We start from the raw sequence: 20981 nt of genomic DNA, 5'->3' as shown, positions 1-20981 counted from the left end.
TAAGCTTAACAACAGCCATGCAATACTAGTACCAACTCTGAGCACACTGGTAGAAACAGTTTGAAGACCACACCTGAAAGACTAAATGGTTCTAACACATGCTCACAAACCGTTTACTAAAGGGATGGGAGACGGCCGCCATTTCTTTTATAAGTAAACATAACTGTGAAAATGTCTTAGAATTGGAAAAACATTTATCTTTTGTATATACCAAATTAAACTTAATTGAATGTTCTCTCTGCTATTTCACTGTTATTAAAGAAGACTTCTACCAGTGTCCACAGTGGTGAGAGTAGATGGTTCTTTCAACCTTCTTGAATATTTTCAATTATTGTTAAAATGTTTTGCAACTACACACATACTTCCAGGGCTTGGGTTCAATATCTATAAATGGTTCTGCTTTTGGTTGGAGGAGTTTCATCACTGAGAGCTTTCTGTAAATTAGACATAAAGTTTTATTTTTTTTTTTTTTTGCTTTCTTTTTTTTTAACGACTTTATTTTACAAAACAAAGATAAATGTACAGATTTTAAACATTTTTTGCTTAAAATTATACATTTCTGTCAGTACTGTTTTTTCAGACATTAAAATAATTTTTACATAAAACCATGTGAATATATTTTTTTAGTCAGTACTTGATTTTTTTTCAAGGGCTTGACAGTATGCATTGAAAACCTAATAGTTACAATAAGCGTAAAGTACATGCAAAATAAAATGCAACATGGAAATAGTCAAAGTCTTCTTGTTTTGTAAATATATGTATATTTTTTGTTTTCTTTATTTCTTGGTCTTCATACAGTCTGTGAGTTGTTTCTGGGGAAGTGCAAGCCTCTGGGGTTAGCATCGCACTATCAGTGACTGCATATTATGTCTGTTCTTTTGTGACTGGGTTATCTCACTCAGGATGAACTTCTCTAGATGCAGCCATTTTCTTAAGAATTTAGTTAAGTCATTGTTTCTGGTGGCTGAGTAGTATTCCATTGTGTATATGTACCACAATTTTTGTATCCATTCATCTTCTGAAGGACATCTGGGTTCCTTCCAGCTTCTGGCTATTATAAATAGAGCTGCTATGAACATTGTGGTGCATATATCTTTGTTGTGTATTAAAGTGTCTCTGGGGTATATGCCCAGAAGTGGAATAGCTGGGTCTTCAGGTAGTGAACACCGAATGGCCGAGAAACATCTGAGGAAGTGCTCAACATCTTTAGCCATCAGGGAAATGCAAATCAAAACAACCCTGAGATTCTACCTCACACCAGTCAGATTGGCCAAGATCCAAAACTCAGATGACAGCAGATGCTGGCGAGGCTGCGGAGAAAGAGGAACACTTCTTCACTGTTGGTGGGGTTGCCAGCTAATACAACCACTCTGGAAATCTGTCTGGTGATACCTCAGAAAATTGGATAAAGTTTTATTTTGATTTTCAAACATTTTCCACATAACTTAATAACTTTTGAATTCTTTCACTCTTGGGCCAAAAGAGGAGAATGTATGTTATTTGTTCTTTTTTTTTTCTTTAATCACTTTTTTACCTTAAATGTATATAAAGTTTTCTTCCTACTTATAGTCAGACTATAGTCACAGGTCAGTATATTGCTATCCAGTTAAAAGAACACGTGCCATTTTGTAAGACAAATTAATTCCAAGCCACTTTAAAATAGAAGAAACTTTATAAACTAAGAAAATTTCAGCATAGTATCTTTGTCTAAATAAATTTAAAAAAAAGGTCTTTGTTAAACCATTGAAACAGCTCATTAAATTTAATTCATACATTAGTATATATCATTTCTTTCTAAGAAAGTATTTTCCAGTTCAAAAATAATATTAACTTTTGATTTAAATTTTTTTCTGTGTTTTTATGTTACCTTCTGTCCTACATGTACTTTATACTTATGGTAACCAGTGGGATCCCAATGCATGCTATCAAACCTCTAAAAGAATTAAGTACTGACAAAAATATATTCATATAGTGTTATGTAAAAATACCTTTAAAAATTGTATCTGTATCCCTCTTTTTATAAATAAAATTTTAAGAGAGAAAAAAAAAATGAGATTGTTTCTTTGACAAGAATAAAAAAAAAGTCTATATTTGAATTTAACTTTTATTATCCTTTATTAATTAAAAAATAGTCTGGTTACCAAGTAAATGATTGTAATGTTCAAAATAATAATTTAAAAACTCAACTAGTAAGTTTCATTATTTCATACAATCTTAAATTTCTATCTAAAATTCTAATACATTTTATTTGGATAATAATAATTTTGTTATTTTCATATTAAGGACATTTCTTCATTTTTTATATTAGTATAGAAACAATTTTCTGTCTATGTTACAAAATGCTATCACTATTGTCAGGAAGAATTAGCAGAAATCAAGTACTTTAGACATACTTTGATATTATAAACTAAATGAATGATTGTCAGATTTTCAAGTAAGCCAGCTACTTCTAGAACAATGAAAGTTGATCCTCCCTCTGTGACTCTGTTTTATGCATCTCTTAGTTCTTTAGATCATGTAGTCAAACTTCTTTATGAATATATTGTTTTTGCAAATCACTCATGAATTATTCATTAAATTTTGTACAAAGAGCAGATAGCTCACCATCTTATCACTAGAGCAAGGGATGAGATGTGTAACCCAAAGGGACATCAAAGAGATGTTTAGAGTCTGCCAAGGACTTCTACACAAACAGTGTCTGGCTTTGATAGCATTAGCTTCATATATTGTACTTCAAGTGTTTCTAATATTCTTCATGATTCATACTAGAACTATTCAAGGTACAATTTCACCATGTGCCATACCAAATACTTTACCAAGTTGTACACATTCTATAATAACCTTTCACATGGTATTCTTTTGTATGATAAAATAGAGATCCTTCATGCTGCCAAAGATTCTCCTAGATTCTTCCATAGATTAATAAGATACTCTTCTGCCTTATTTGAATTATTTTTATATTTAGCCACTTTACTGAAATTGTTTACCAGGTTTTGAAGTTCTCTATTGGAATTTTGAGGGTCACTTAAATATACTAATATATCATCTACAAATAGTAATATTTTGACATTTTTTTGTCCAATTTGTATCCCTTTAACTTCTTTTTGTTCTCTAATTGCTTTGGCTATGACTTTGAGTACTATATTGAATAAGTAGGAAGAGAGTTTGCAGCCTTGTCTAGTCCATGATTTTAGTGGGATTGCTTCAAGATTCTCTTTCCTTAGTTTGATGTGGACTACTGGTTTACTTTATGCTGCTTTTACTATGTTTAGATATGGACCATGAATTCCTGATCTTTCCAAGACTTTTACCATGAAGAAGTTTTAAATTTTTGTCAAATGCTTTCTCAGTATCTAATGAAACAGCCAGAATCTGAAAAGAACCCAAATGTCTTTTAATGAGTGAATGGATACAGAAAATGTAGTGCATTTGCACATTGAAATACTACTCACCTATTAAAAGCAATGACTTCATGAAATTCTTAGGCACATGGATGGAAGTGAAAAATATTACCCTGAGTGAGGTAACTTAGTCACAAATGAACACATGGCACACACTCACTGATAGGAGGAACAAAATACTCCAGGGAGTAAACACAGAGACAACCTGTGAAGCAGACACTGAAATAAAAGGCCATCCAGAAACTTCCCCATGTGGGGATCCATTCCATAGAAAGAGACACCAAAAGTAGACACTATTAAAGATGCCAACAATTGCTTGCTTCCAGGAGCCTGATAAAGCATCTCCTGAGAGGATCTGCCAGAGTCTGACAAATACTGAGGCAGATGCTCTTAGCCAGCTATTGAACTGAAAACAGGGTCCCCAACAGAGGAATTAGAGAAATGACTGAAGGAGCTGATGGTGTTTTCAACACATAGAAAGGAAAACAGCATTAACCAATCAGAACCCCCAGAGCTTCCAGGGATCAAGCAGAGTATACATGGAGGTGCCCAGGGCTCCAGCCTCATATATAGCAGAGGATGGCCTTGTTGGACATCAGTGGCAGGAGAGGCCCTTGATTTTTGGAAGGCTTGATGCCCCAGTGTATGGAAATGCCTGGTTGGTGAGGTAGGAGTGGGCATGTGAGTTGGAGAGCACCCTCATAGCAGCAGGCAGAGAGAAGATGGGATAAGAAGTTTCCAGAGAGGAAGCCTGGAATAACTTTTGAAATGTAAATAAATAAAATATCCAATAAAAAAGAATACGAAGGAGAAGTTGTGCATCAAAAAGGTGAATTGAGTCCTCTAAACTCTCTTAGTACATGAGTAGTGATGTAAAAATTTTGAAAAAAAATCTAAATTTTGAAAAAAATAAGATAGTCTTTATTTCCTCACAGTGTGGCCCAATTTCCTACCACAATCGTCCTTTTTTCCATCTTTCATCTTTATGCGCTCTCCTTGGGGGACACATCTAAAAGACAATTTTCTAACATGCTACATACAGATTCTCAGAACAGCTCCTCATAAGCAACCTATGGATTCTTTCCTTTGTCCCACTGTTTTAAAGATCTCCTCTTGAAATCTTTATGGAAAAAAAAGAAGATTCAAAATGATCAATAGTGTGGTTCTTGTTAAAATAAATTTGATCACTGCTCTCATCTTAAAAGAAGTCTTAGAAAAATATCACCTACTTTATCTTTAATATTATTAGAACTTGTGATGAGGAGCAGCAAAGGTTGTGGAAAATATTATCAGTTGAGGAGAATAATCCTAGAGCAGTAGTCATCGAGACAAAGAGAAGGCAATTGGTTTTGTTGCATAATACAGATGCTGATCTGAGAAAGATGGATAATATTACATAATTGTAAATATTTTCATGTAGATGAAAAATTGAGTTAGACATCCACATACTTTTAAATTATATAGCCTTTGACACTATCTGGGTATTAGTACCGAGTAAGTGTGTGGGAATAATATAGTTCCTTGGATGTCTATGTATTTATCAAAAATAAATTAATGAACATCTATCTTTAAAGAGATGAATATACTAGCAAAATTCAATACGCGTATATTTCAGCATAGATTCCTTTTATCCCTTGAAGATCTGTGTAATGACAGCGCTCTAAAGACAGGCCACAGGTACACAGTGTAGTGATAGTGGACACAGAGCTCCAGTTTTAACAACATTGACAGATGTTCACATCTCCATTAAAGAACTAGGGCAATGTGCAAGTGGATGCCCTTGCCCTTGGATACTCCAGCTTTCCAAATGCAAATACCAGTTTAATTAAATCACAGAGTTGCCTAAGCTTCCCAGAAAACAAAAATGAGCCTCCACTGCAAATATCTCTCTTTAAAACATGCAGAGGAAAACACAGCTATCCAGGGTAAGAAGTATTTAGAAGGTCATTTTGTCAGAAGAATCAATGACCTGCTACAAGTATTTTCCTAATTTGAAGATGTGGTGGATTATCCATACATAGGCACTGTTCACTTATAAACCAAAGCACTGATACATTTGTTATGTGGTTTCAAACTGTGCTTTAACTTGTAGCTATTTAATCTACCACTTTTTTTTTTTTACTGATATTGAAAATTGAAAATGAGTCAAGCAGTAGCATGTTCCAACATATTTCTCCAAGTAGGAACATATCAGTTCATCGTGTACAGTGAGCAGCTAAAAATTAAAAATTTAGTCAAAAACAGCTAAAGAAATAACATGTGGAACTATAATATAACATGTGTTTATTAAAATTTTATACTTGGAGAGGGATGACAGGAATAATTAAGTGTATAGGAGTGTGTTGATGTCATTTGTTAACTTGGTGGTATTGGTTAAATTCTTATCTTCCTTAAGCCTATTTTGTATACCTGTTTCATGAAAAAACACTGTCCATTTGAAAGCAAGACTCGTGTAAGAGTGAGCTGAGGCAGTGGGGTTTGAAACTGGAAATAAGCTCTTTTTTTGACTATAATAGTTATTTCCCATATATAAATAGAAATTTCCATTGTAAGTGGCTTCACCAGAACAAGTGTTGATATTACTTCATTGTATGGTTTGGTTCATATGTCTGTTGATTCAGCCACTTTCTAGTTCATCTACCATTCAGTATGCCCAGTGTATGACAACTGTTGTTCCTTTCCACACAAATTTCACATGGCAGGAGAAACTGACACAACAAATCTTTCAAAATCTTGTGGATAGAAACAACTGCAAATTTAATATGACATTGTGCCACAAGGAGAGAATATCTAGTTAGCTCTTGTGGGTGGAGTGTGTAAGTTCCTGCCTTCATTGTTTAATGCCCTGTACTTACAGTGTTTCAGGGTTGCCCTGGATTGGTAGACAAGGGCATGAGAAATGACAAACACTCAGATACAAAAAAAAACCTGGAATTGTGCTTTTTTGGTGTTGTCAGATGGAGAAGACATGATTTTATTATATAGAGTTGAAATGGGAGGTAGGGTTAGTATATTCCACCATCTCTGTAGGAACAGTTTTTCTAGATAAACAATCTTCAGGCCATAAGTACAATAGGTAGAACAAAGTATGGTGTACAATTTGTGCATGCACTGTCAGCATCTACACTTAAACCAGAGTAAGTCTTTGTCATCCCTTTGAGCCTCACTTGCTAAAGACTTAGACATTCTCATGGGGCTGAGGCATTGGGGTTCTTGACACAACTGTGCTCATGGTAAGAACACAAATTCATTCAAAGACTTTACTTTCTCAGGGCTTTCTCTACTCTACAATGCAGGAAAATGATAAAGGAAAGAACTGAAAGTAGCTAATCACTCATTACCCATACTTCGAGGTCACTTGCACAGGTTGCCAGCCCAAGGATTGCTGTTTTCTCATTTATTGTAGGCCTTCACACCTTACCTAATCAAGATAATTTGGCACAGACATTGTAGCAATGATATGGAGATTCTAGATGCTGTCTCATTAAAAATCAAGGTTAACCATCACAAGGAAGAGTTAATCCATATCGTATCATATATGTGTAAATTTGTCCGCTCATTGGATTTCCAGGAGAATTGGATTCCAATCACTTTCTTTACTCTGTGACAAGAATCTGAAGATGAGGTCAACATTTTAATGGCTACAAAAGAAAATCCAATAATCTTCCAAAATGTAGATGAATCTGACTTAGAAATCTGAAGGTTTAAAGAGAACAGACAGGCTAAACTTTCCTCAGTAAAGCATTCAGTAGCTGACTGTCTTTTACTCTATTACCAGAAGGGTTGACTCTTCTACTTGATGGCTTAAATGACAGCATTAGTTCTATGAATTTTGACTTGTGTCCTCCATGAATCAGATCCTGAAAGTTTCTTTGTTTTTTTTTCCTTTGAAGAGAGACACTGGATAATGATTGTATAAATAATTCATACTAAAGATAATATTTTCTAATATATTGGCATTATATAGTAGTTTCCTCTTAGATTAAAACACTCCATTATGCAGGGAAGCTCTATAAGACAGAAGATAAATGACACAAAAATAGACTCAGGAAGTTCCTGAGACTGACTAGATTCATTAGGCCCCACCCTGCTAGCGCAAGCAATTTAAAAAAGCTCCAAAGAAGACTCTGAGAACAGATCAACTACCTGGGAGAAGCAGGAAATAAGTTGAGTTCCTGAATGAGGTTTAGAGCAACTGTGCCAATTGGAAAGTATTGTCACCAAACTGTTGATATACTTATAGGTTGTGTAGTAAGTATAGGGTCCCCAGATTTTGTGAGATGTTACCCATTCTGTGGTAGGCTTTGGTGATGCAGCTGTTTTGGAGGAAATTTTGCTCTTGTAGGTAGACTCTCACCTATAATCCTGTAAGTGACCCTAATAAGGTCATTTGGTCACCAAATTGACTTAGGTGGCATCTATAATTTGGTCTGTCATGGGGTACTATCTGGGGTGGGAAGAGATGTGGGTTGAATCGCCTCAGGAAAAGTCTATCACCCAGTAACTAGTCTCACAAGGAATTAAAGAGATATGATAGATATTGAGTCTGGAAAGGTCATCCTGCATTATGATGTAATTTTTGGTATCTTTGTACATTTACATAGATGGCTTATAAGCTGGGTTTCACTGGAGAATGCTGAATCCTCTCTCCAGTCCAATTCTTAGAATGGGAAAGGTGGGTGATTGAGTTGAGATGAGGATAAAAAGTAAAGGTGTTTTTAAAGAAAACAAGTAGAATGTGAGGAATTAGATTTGGCCTCTGAAAAAAACTCGTTGAAATTTTGATGCCAAGTCTAAGTGTGAGTGTTACAGCTCAGACAGGAAAGGCTTGCCCATTACACACAAGTGCTGCAGCTCCATGGGAAAGGTTTCTTCACTGCAACTATTGCACCTGTGAAGAGAAAAGTACTGTGGCAGTCAGGAGCCAAGGAATGCCAGAGAGCCATGTTGTAAAACACATCTCACATAAGAGATTTATTGGGAAAGACACAATAAGCTGCCTACTTTTGCTCTGGAGAGAAGCAACAGGGGACTCGGCAGGAGGCTGGTTTTTTATAAGGTTGTTTGGGAGCAGATATCTGGAGGGTAGAGATTTTCAGGGTTGGGATTGGTAGAATTTGAAGTTTCGGGATCTATGATTTTATGCCCTCAGGGATTGGTCAAGATTCAAAACCCAGAAGTGAGCTTGACCTTTTCACCTTATACTAAGGGTTCCTAAAGAGTCCTGAGACAAGAGATGCATTTGGCTAGAGATCGTGAACATGACCAGTATGCCACACAGAGGCTCTCAGATTTTAACCTACAGAAAATAAGAAGACATCTGAAGGATTCAAACAATGAAATAAGATGATTAAATCTGCATTTTAAAAGATTACTAGAGCTTCAGTGTCAGATACGGATTAGAGAGGGTCAAAGCTGTTGGAAGGGAGATGATTGAAGTAATATCTACCAGGATAATGAGGTCCTGCATAGTCTGAGGTCAGAACTGTTAGAAATGAAAATGAGGTGTATATAGAACATATGACAGCAAAAGAGTCAAGGAAGGATAATAACTCTTGGGAATGTTGATAAATAAGGAAAAATTGAGGGGTTAACCTGAATGGTTATTCATACTTAAAGAAGTGGAGGGGGTACAGTAATGGAGAGAAAGGTAGAGGGGTGAAGAGGTAAAAACTTACATTTTCAGCATATAACAATATATTTTCACTATGACACATGCAGTAGCCTAGAACAGACATATGAGAACGTATGTTGAAATAATAAAATGATTAACAGTCAGAGCTAGAGTCATGTAGGCATGTATTTATAAGACACAAACACCATAGCCATCAATGCGACTGTTTAAAGAAAACAATATAAAAGCAAAATAGTGAGAAGTGAAGATTAGTCCAGCCAAAGTGAAGCACTTCAAAAATCTTGAAACTCTAGCATCCAATTTATTGAATAAAGAAAGGTTAGAAAGCCTAATGGCATGGGATGAGGCCTGCATGGGTAATAGCTGTCAATTTCAATCTTACCACTGCTTTAGAATCATGTTATATGCACATGTATTTTGAGGTATTTTTGCACATATCTTCCACATCATGAGGAATTCTTTCAGAATCAGTAACTTTGTGAGATACTAACATTTTATAATCATATAAAAATAAAATTTCCAAAGATGCATTGTGGTCAACAGAATTTTAGGAAAGAATTAAAACTGGAATGTCTGGGTCTACACCCTGCCCTGCTGCTGGGCAGAGGACATCAGGAAAGCACTGACACACTGTTCAGTGGGAATGAAAACACAGACTAGGATGTGGCAGGCAGAAGATGTGGATTCATGTTTTGCTCCATATGGATGCTAAACCACAGCTTGGGGCAGATGCTCAGCTTTAGGGAAGTGCCAAAACATAGCTCAGGGGTGTCAGAAAATCATTTATGAGATGTCAGAAGCAGATAATGACTTTCTTTAACTCCTGGGAATCTGGTTGCCACTGGGGTGCCACCCAGAAGAGTTGGAAATGAAAGATCCAGGGTCCATGGGCCTGTGAGGAGGCCAGAATTATTGGTGGTCCATGGGCTGAGGACAATGATGAACTGGGGCTAGGGACATGGGGAACTCTTGTTCAGTTTATCTGTGTAAGTCTTTACCTTAGCAGTGGTTGTCTAGAATCACAGAGAGGCCTTTTGCAGAAGACTTAGGCTAAGGCTCTGTAGGCAAATGGCTTCTCCATGCTTCCCACAGCAATTGTGATGAAAGAGACAGTCCATGTTTATCCATACTATTTATTGACTGTTCATTGTGCACAATAGATATATACCAACTCCTTGGGGTGGACCAGAGATTAAATACCTTTTGAGGGAGGAATATCGAGGAAGAGATGCTTATTGCTTAAACCCTCAGGACCTCTAAGACCTCATTATCAAGGAGAACTCTGTTCTGGGTGACATGACAAATGTGGAGCGTGTGGACACATGCTTCCTACAAGAAATCTTGTGGTGAGATAGGAGGTACCTACCAATTCAGACTTGCACCTGTATACGTTGGTCTCAGACCACTCTATCGTACCAAGTTTACTGACAGGGTCCACTGCCCCACAGAAAAACACATATTTTTTATTTTTGTTTCTCAGACAACGTTCCCTTACTGGAATAAGTAACTTTCTCTAAAACCAAATCAATTTTAAATGTATTTCTCTATTAGGTCATTTTAATACTAATGGTCCATGGCCCTGGGGTTGATCCTCTTCCAATGTTAAATTACTCCTTGGTTTTGTGTCAGTTGGTGTATGGAGAGAATAATTGGGCATTTTAAACATGATCAATTACTTATAGTCTAAAGAGCAGAGATGTCTCATCAATCATCTTCTTGACATCACACAAATGGTCCTGGGGAATGTAAGCTCTGTGATTCTGACAACTTCAAGAACTTGGTGAGATATGTATCTAAGACTTGAGCCACAAGGCTGAGTAAACCCAATGTGGTTCATCGTGTGCTGTTATACAGAACAAAACAAAAGACTAAAAGAAAAGAGGATAAATAATAGGAGAGAAAGAACATGAAGATAGATGAGAAAAATAAGAGGGAAAAAGGGAAATGTATGGGAAACCAGCAGTGTCAGGGGTTGATGAGGGGCTGAAAGCCAGATTCTCCTCACTGCCACTTATTCTCTCCTGCATAAGGAATTTATCAAAGAATGGTCATGACAGAGAATGATCTGATTAACATAGCCTCTGAACCATATAATAGTCAAGACCCCAGGAAGCCTTCATATGTGTGTGTGTGTGTGTGTGTGTGTGTGTGTGTGTATGTATGTATATATGTGTGTATATATATGTTTATATATTTTTTTACAAATACATATATATATATATGTGTACATACATAGGTATATCTATCTATACATAAATCTTTATATATGTATGTATACAGATATGTATATATGTGTATACATATGCTTGCATAAATACACATATAAACATATATAAGCCCATGCCTATAACCATACCCATTCCCACATATATTTATATATACATACATAAATATACATACACACACTTATATGTGTGATTTTACACAAAGGAGATTTTACATTTTATTTACTAAGAAAAATCTTTCTTGCCTCTGAATCCTGGGAGAAATGAAGAATGAAAAATTGGTAGACACATGGGCAAAGATATATGGGATCTGAAGAGCTTGTATGAGATCTTCAGAAGGAAAAGCCTCAGCACCTGGAAGCTCAGTCTGCTTTTTATAAATAGTTGACCAGGGAGGTGGGGTATGCTGGCTGTTTTCATGATAATTTGACACAAACTAGTGTCAGAAGAGAAAAGCTTGGTTGAGATAATGTTACTAGCATATTGACCTGTGATTTTTTTTTTTAATTTGATCATGGAAGTGAGGACCCAGCTCCTTGTGAGCACATGGGGCCAGCCCTAAGTCCTTGACACTGTATCAAAGCAAGGTACAAACTACGGATATCAATCCAGTAAGCAGTACTCCTCCCTGTCTCTGAATCAGTTCCCATTCAGGTTCCTTGCTTTTGTGGAGTTTCTGCTTTGACTTCCCTCAGGCATATACTGCTGTGGAAATATGAGCCACATTCAACCCTTTCCTCTTTAAGTCTGTTTTGGTCATCACAATTTATCACAGGAAAAGGACCTCTGGTGTTATGGCAAGCAGCTTAAAAGGGAGTTGAGGTCATTGCACACAGATGAATAAGGAGGCTGATTTAAATATACTGTTGGACAAAGAGTCAAGCTCAGCTAATCTTGCTGGGAGCAACCTCTGTAGGAGAGTAGTTTTCAGGCTGTAAGCATCTGGGGAAAAAGTTGTGGTGGGCATTTTCTTCATACACCAGGAATACCCACAGATGAAGCAGAGGGAGATTTTCCATCACCTGAGTCCCATCAAAGGAAGCTTTGTCATTCTGATGAGGCTGAGGCATTGGCATTATTGATGTGGATATGTTTATGTCATGAACACTTTCACTCAACACTTCTTTGGCTCCTCATACTTCCTAATACTTCTTAGATAGTCAAGATATATATTTACACTTACTATAAAGTCAGTTGTATGCAGTACTTTACACAAGACATAAGGGTAGTAAGAAGGAATATCATATCAGTTACTATACACACCAGAAGCAGAAAGAAGAATGTCTTAGCAGTTTAAAGGGATTGAAGCCTTGAAGGTCATTAATGATCCTTCTTGTAATATTAATAAGAGAAACTCATCTGATCATAAGCCCTTTGTTTTTTCACAGTGTGTTCAGATTGTTTGGTTCATCCATGGTATCGTTATTATGAGTCCAAACACTGAGGATGTGGTTGCCAATTCTTTCATCTCTAAATCACATGGCTGCAATGCGTGCCAAATAGTTGAATGGAGCCCAATGGGACTCCAGGAGGTTAGATAAATGTCTCCCCAAATGGAAAGTCTCATTTAAATAAGCAGATCTGGAAGGACGTGACCGGGCCACTGGATGAAAAACTATAGGTTTAGTAGGGTTATAAACTGATCACTCTTCCCTTTATGGATACTCAGTAGCAGACATGTAACTGCTGGGTGATTTCACTTAAGTTACTCAAAAACTTAGTCACATTTAAATACACCAAGGTTTTTCTCTTGAGTAATGCAGCTTTGTGAGTTTAGAAATTGCCACTTTTAAGCAGAATAATGATGTGGTACTGAGAAAAATATAAAATGGTAGCAAAGGAGAAAACATAGAAATATCTATTAGCAGATAGCTGCATTTATTTAAAGCAAAATCCACAATGTGTCATAGTTACCACATCCCTCTAACTGAGCTTAATGGTAACACACAACATAGCTGCGTGCTAAACTCTCATCCATGAAACAGACAGTTCTCCTATTTCCAGCTGTTTTCAACCACAGTAAAGTCAAGTTATCAGTGCTTCTCTGCATATTTACTGTTTTCTTATTAAAGTTCATCTTATTACTTAAATGAATGAAGAGCTAAGGGAGACAGTTGTCTATAGCAGATAGTACACCGAAGACACAAGGGAAGAACCGTTTCATCTTTCTTAGCTTAATAGGATGTTAATTCAATTTGTTGATGCAGTTCTCTAAGGTCAACATAGGCCACTTGGACAAAGAAAATAAAATAAATCACTGAGACACCAGTCGGGAGCAATGACCTTGAGATCTTGTCCCTCTTGAAATAGAACAATTTAAAAGTTTGAAAGCATTATAAGCAGCTCTGTGCTGCAGGCAATGTTGTGTTTTTCTGAACTCCCAGTGAAGTCTGAAAATGTTTCCCCACCCTCCACAGTGAGGTGGATTGCCTTACTGTTTCCACAGCTGCTGGGATATTAAATTCCAACAGCATCTGAGGCTGTGATCACTGTGCTGTGTCTAACCATACACCAGTCCAGTGTTAGATCTAGGGCTGGCAAAAGTCCTCTACTTCCTGAGAACTGTGAGGCTCTGATAAGTATAAGTTTTCTTATTCTCCACTTATCTGTCTGCCAGCCTCTTCTTGTCCATCATCACTAACATTCTCCAGCATTTGCATATTGTCTGTATCATTTCTCGTAAGAAAAAATTTTAAAACTTTTTTCATATTAAAAAGATCAAATAACCATCACAAAAAAATACCCTTTCCCCTCCTCAGACACTCGTGTGATTTTAAGTCATTAAGTGAATTTTAACCACTAAGAAATGGAGAAAATGAAGATGAGAAGTTTGCATCTGTCCTTTACCACCTACTTCCTGGACCATATTTTGTGATAAGTCCATTTCGGAATACCAGACCTTACCCTTTACTTGCACTTTGACAGAACAGTTGAAATGTCCTGATGTTTTGCAAAAACACACTGTCTTTTCTCTTATAAAGAATATACTAGAAGAGCTAAGATTAGAATACATTTTGCACAAATCGGTTTTGAAAACTTGATAAAAGATAGCATTGATCATATACATGTTCTTATAGATAATTTGAAATGATAATAAGAAGAAAATGAAGAATTTTCTGTATTGTAAGCTGGGACAGGTGCTTTGAGAATTACATGAATTATTTTATGCTCAATCTCATAATATTATAGGAGCAATGTTATGATAATTGCCATTTTACAAACAGAAAGTAAAAAGAAAATCTTCTGAGGACATATAGCCATTCTGATGGAGCCCTGGTGTGAACACTTACCATTAGTTGAAATGCAACTGAAAACTACTGAGTTGAATAGCATAATACTTGTAGTCAAGGCAAAGAATATAACATAAACATACAGGAAGGTTTTTGACCTTAAAAATGAAATTAAATATTTGAAAACACTTAGTTTTTCTTTTCCTTAAAATAGATTTTTATTCATTTTACTTGTGCAAACATAGGCCACACGTTCTGCCTATTGTAATGCTATAAATTAGATAGTATTAAATTAATTTTGAATACAGTAAATGTATTTACATTATACATGCTAGGCATAGGCATCATGACTTTAAGCTAAAGGAATGGAAGGTAAAAAACTAATTCTTAATACTTGGGTTTTCATCTGACTGTTGTTCATGGTACACCATAATCTAGCTAAGATAGTCTTTGTTGTCCACCAAACTCTTTGGTTGGTGGTTTAGACACTGGGAGCTCTGGGGGTCTGGTTGGTTGATATTGTTCTCCTTCTTATGGGATTTGCAGATTTTTCATTTATTTGTCCATTCACTTAGTCTAAAAATGGATTTAGAAGCATATCCAATACCAAGCACTGTGAAAGTCAACCAGGCATAAGCAATAAGCATGTGCTATTATGTCTGTGTGTAAATTAGAACCTAAAGTAAAGAAGAAAATAGGTATAAACTCTAATGCTTCTAGACCAGAGTACTGATTATTGGGCCATGCCTACAGTGAAAATACTGTAAGCTAAAAATGAATTTTTCTACCCACCCTAACAAACATCACCCTTAGCAACCATAGCATTTCATAAGTAGTTCACTCTCACGGCTGAGTTGAGAGTGGGGTGCTGACTAAAAGCTAACATACACTTTTAGATGTACATGTTAGAACATGGCCACTAGTACTAGTGTGTTGAGAAATGGGGTTTACTCAGAAACATTTTGATCATAAGATTCTACCCTCACAAATGAATGCATACATACATGAGTGTTTACTCTACCATGGTAGTTCTTAACCTATAAGTTGCAACCCCTTTGTAAATGGAAGATTGTAGTGTTTGTATCTGAGGTATCTGAATTTCTCTTTTGGTAGTGTTCAGAGTACCTTTGGGACACTAGTCAATAGGTGCAGAAACTGTATAGGCACACCCACAACTGCACCATGTACAATGGGATGTATAGGTACTGTCTTTAGGAAAAGGTCTTACCTTTAGTTTGTGGAGAGTAACCTCTAGACTAGGGATCAACATGGGTTATTTCATGGTTCCTATGGAAATCGCTTGGCCGAAAACTCAGTTATATATAACCCACTGCCCGTGGTAGAAGCTTCATATAATGATAATACAGAAGTTTTAAAAGTTTGAATGTATAACTGGAATCTTTCCTGAGCATGGCATAGTTTAGTTTGCAGAATAGTTCATGCAATTAATATGTGAATAGGTACCAAGTAAGTTAGGAGTTAAAGACTGTAGATCTCTCTCCTCGTGTCTAGTATGTGGAATACAACGAGTTAAAATAATGAAATTCACAGATGTATCTATTAATCATATTAATGAATGCAACATTCCTTGTGATATGGAATGCTTTTCTATATTCTTAAGAAAAAGTATCATTTAACCATGAATTGAAAATATTATTCTTCCCTGTGTATATTTCTATTGTTATCACATTTTAATACAATGATGAAAAATTCTTAATCGCATTTTTGTCTTAAAATTTCCTAAAAAAAGATGCCCAGCTACACATTCTAAGTTTTCATAAACTTATATTTTATGAAATTATCAGTATTGTATATATGGTATTATGTTGAGTAGATAAATCAACAAAATACACAAGGACACATAAAAAGCCAACATATTCAGAAAAGTAGAAACAAGGATCATGGAAGGGATGAAAACCATGATTTGACATTGAGATCTCTCAATCGTATATATGCAGAAGGCTTAACTTTTTACGGTGGGCACAATGGATCAGATCAGAGCCACAGGAAACTTAATGGCTTGAAAATAGGAGAGCAACAGTTGGTTATTTTGTGTGTGGCTTGTAATTTATTAACCCTATACTGAAAAAGTAGACACAGTGAGTGGTGACGAGAATTTTACTTAGTCACAGCTAAGGGTAATCTGTGAGCCTTGAGTTTAAGGAGACAGGTCTGAGTACGTTGTGTTTGAAGAGGGACAGTGAGTAATTATGAGGCATCTGAGGGAGATGGCTGTAATGAACATGAGAAAAGTACAACAGAGTAATTACAGAATGATACTAGGGAAGTCAGTCATTCAGAAAGTTCATTAAGTTAGTTATCAATCCATTCATGGAGTCCATGTTTTATAATGAAAACTGCAGATAAAACAAAGAGGTAACTAGAGGAGAATGTTGGTACTATCTCAATTTATCATCCTTTATAATAGAGTGGGGAAAAAAGCCACATGAACCAAGTGAAGTTTTTCAGTCTTTAAACTGAGAGGATTTCATCTCCAATGTCAACATTTTTATAAGCTATGATTATATAACTTATAGAAAAAAGGTATGTTAGTAGTTTGCTGATGTGATAAGTGATTGGAAATTAAAAAAAGACAAACCATGACTAGTTTTATACCTTAACTTTTACAACCCTGTGAAGATTTAGAAATTTTTTATAGCAGGGAAGAATAAATGCAAATATGGAAAAGGAAAAAGGGTGAAAGTGCAACAAATGGTCCAGAATGATTTTTTTTTTCAACTGGAACTTTTAAGCATAAGAAAATGAGCATATCTACCCTCTTGGTTAAAGAGCAGCCAACCTACAACTGTGTTGCTTCAGTGTTTATCTGTGGATGACTTAGTTCAGTGGCTTCAAGTACAGCATTCCTAAGGTCAACTTATTAGGGTTGATGCTTTTAAGGAATAATTAACTTTGCTTTAACCTGTGCTCACAGTTTATATCCCTGTCACTGACATTTATCTTTGTTCATAAAGAGCAAACATATAAAGCAGTAAGACTGAGAGAATGAAACACACACACACACATGCACAAAGAGAGAAGGGGGCATTCAGAAGGTCATGTTTATTTATTTTAAGAAATGCATTTTGATGTACACTTTTCAACATGAATATAATTTTTGTAAGAAAAATGAACACATTAACTTGTTTAAACCATGTTGCAAAACTGAGTGCTTCCAAATTAGCAAACTCGAAGTATTAACAAAAGAAGAAATCTATTAGAAAACTTTAAAAATCGTATTGACAGCCACAATGTGTAGCATGATTAGGACGATTGTGTAATTATTATTATTACATAAGATTAAACAGTTCTGCTATAGCAGGTTTGCTGGATATATATGATTGTTGACATTTAAAGCTAGACTTGATGCAATTCTTCAACTTTTGTTGTATTATATTTGCTTTGGTTGTGTTTAATTCCACAGAGCCAATGGTGTTGTATAAAGGGACTGACAAATAAGGAATAATACCTAAATCCACTAGAATTACAAAAACAGAATTTTTCCAATTGACAGAAATTATGAACTTGAAAATATTTCATTCCCATTTAGAAGTATTACAATTATGTATGGAGAAGTTCTTGCTCTCATTGAACTTGTCCTGCTTTCTTATAAAATTTTCTATGTGTCTCTGATTAATATTTGTTTTAGAATATTTTGTTTTTTACCTTCACATCTATACAATGCTACTTAATTTTTAAAATTAGTAAATTTAGTTGCCTTGTCAGCTTGTTAACATGACACTGTAGATTGTCCTGAAGCTATTTGTATTTTAATGTTAATTCCACTTCCCCAAAAAGGGTTGCCTAGTTATATACTTAAGAGGTTTCTTCATCTGAACCTTCCCATTTTAATTAGTAAAATAGACAAAAGCCAGTGATTGGGTGGGTAAGAGAAGTGGAGAAAGAGGGTCAGAGAGGAGAGGTCAGAAGATGAAGGAGGAGGGAAGTTCCAAGATGGACCTCCATAAAGATGAGCTAGATCCAGGTGGAATTAATTGGCATTAAATAGCTATGAACATTTGAGGATTTTATGGGTCTAATATCTCATATAGAAGGGCAGTTTTTATATTTGTTCATTTGATGAAATCTTGTTGTGTAGAGGGATTTTGAATTGAGAGTTGAATACATAAACCCGTATAAAAAGTTATCAGGCATTAGAGTTGTGTCTGTGTTGGAATTTGGGGTAAACAAAGACTTTGGGATGGGGATGGAGGCAGTAATCAGGTGGTATAAAACTGCCAAGTGAAGGGAGTACTGTGACTGGAGAGACCTGGATGGCAGCTCAAACTGGTCAACACAAGCATGAGTGGCTCTGTACTAAAAGTGTGCCCCAGAGTAGGACCTTGTTGCCAATAAAGAGATAAACCATTTTTATTTTTTTAAATATTTTCCACAACATGACACCTTTCTCATAAATATAATTCTATAGTCAATATTATCATGTGTATCAGGTAAATATATATTATTTGCTTATTTTTATTTTACATTATGTTCCATTATTGAATTATAACTTTTATCTACATACCTATCCTTTATAAAATGTGAGAGGATTTTTAAAATCATGTTTATAAATTCAGGATCTTAACAATGTCACTGAGCCTTCTGGTTTGTGCCTTATATCCAGATCATCAATTTGTCTGTTTTTCTGAACACCCCACAATCTGAAGGACTCCCAGGAGTTCTGCTACACTCAGAGCAATAGTTAGGGGACCTTCCTAAATAACCATAGCAGCTGGGTACACTTAGAAGGCAAACAAATGTGCCTTCTTCCAGGATAGATCATTACTTGGTGTGCCTCTCTGAAGATCTCACAGTCTAAAGTACTCCCAGGAAATTTGCTAGACCCAAGGAAACAGACTTCACAGTCTGAAGGTCCCCAGGATAACTTCTGCAAGCAGGGCAACAATAAAATAAATATAGGAAAACACTGTTAAACAGGTAGAAGCCATTAAAGAAGAAACAAACTCCTGAAAGAAATACAATAAAACACAATCTAACATGTGAAAGAATTAAAAAACTCCAAACCTAAAATTAGAAATAGAAACAATAAAAGAAAAACAAATGGAGCAACCCTAGAAATGGAGAGGTAAGGAGATACAGATGGAAGCATCAAAAACAGATGACAAGAGATAGGAGAGAGACTCTCACTTGTAGAAGATACCTCAAAAGATATTGACACAAGGATCAAAGGAAATACAAAACATAAACACTACTGGCTCCCAAATCTAGGAAATCCAGGATACAATGAAAAGACCAGACCAGAGAATAACAGAAATAGAAGAGACTTAAAATATTCAGCTTAAAGAATCAGAAAATGTCTTTAATAAATCATAGAAGAAAACTTCCATAACCTAAAAATAAGAGATATCCATAAATGTACAAGAATCCTCTAGAAAACAAAATAGATTAGTCCAGAAAATAAAATCCTTTCATCAGATAACAATTAAAACCCAAAGTGCATAAACATAGAAAGAATATTAAATGTTGTAAAGGGAAAAGACCAAGTAACATAAACAGGCAAACCTACCAAAATTACATTGGACCTCTTATCAGAGATGCTTAAAGCCAGAAGAGCCTGGACAGAGATCATGTAGACCCTAAGACAACATAAATGACAGCACAGGTTTTTATATCCTGAGAAACTTTCAATCATAGATGAAGAAATTAAAACATTCCAGGACAAATCAAATTTAAATAATATCTATCAGCCAATCCAGTGCTACAGAAGATTCTAGATGGAAAATTTCAACAAAAGGAGAGTTGACACATATACACATACACACACACACATACAGAGAGAGAGAGAGAGAGAGAGAGAGAGAGAGAGAGAGAGAGAGAGAGAGAGATGAATCAACTATCAACCAAAAGGAGAGAATCACATAGACATAATGCAACCTACAACAACAAATATAACAGGAACTAATAATCATCTGTCTTTAACATCTCTAAATATCACTGACTGGACTAAATTGTCATATAAAATACATGAGCTAACAGACTAAATATGCAAGTAGGATCCATCATTTTGGTGCATACTAGAAACATACCCCAAACAAAGACAGATACTATCTCAGAGAAAAAGATGGCAAATGGGCTTCCAAGCATATATTTGGTCCCAAGAAACAAGCTCAAGTTGTCATGTTAATATCCATTAAAATAGCCTTTCAATCAAAAATTATCAACCTTGATCAGAAATGACACTTGATATTCATCAAACAGAAAATCCACCAAGAGAAAGTCTCAATTCTGAATATCTATGTCCCAAGTACAAGGGCATCCAAATTCATAAAAAAAACAAAACAAAAGAAAAGAACAAAACAAAAAGAAAAACTTTACTAATGCTCAAAAGACACATTGAAACCCACAATAACAGTAGGAGACTTCAACACCCCATGCTTATCAATGTACAGGTCATTGAAACAGAAACAAACAGAGACACAGTGAAACTAATAGAGATTGTAAAACAAATGGATTTAACAGATATCTACAG

Source organism: Micromys minutus (assembly GCF_963924665.1).
Source record: "Micromys minutus genome assembly, chromosome: 26".
NCBI lineage: Eukaryota > Metazoa > Chordata > Mammalia > Rodentia > Muridae > Micromys > Micromys minutus.
Note: the sequence above shows the minus strand (reverse complement) of the source record.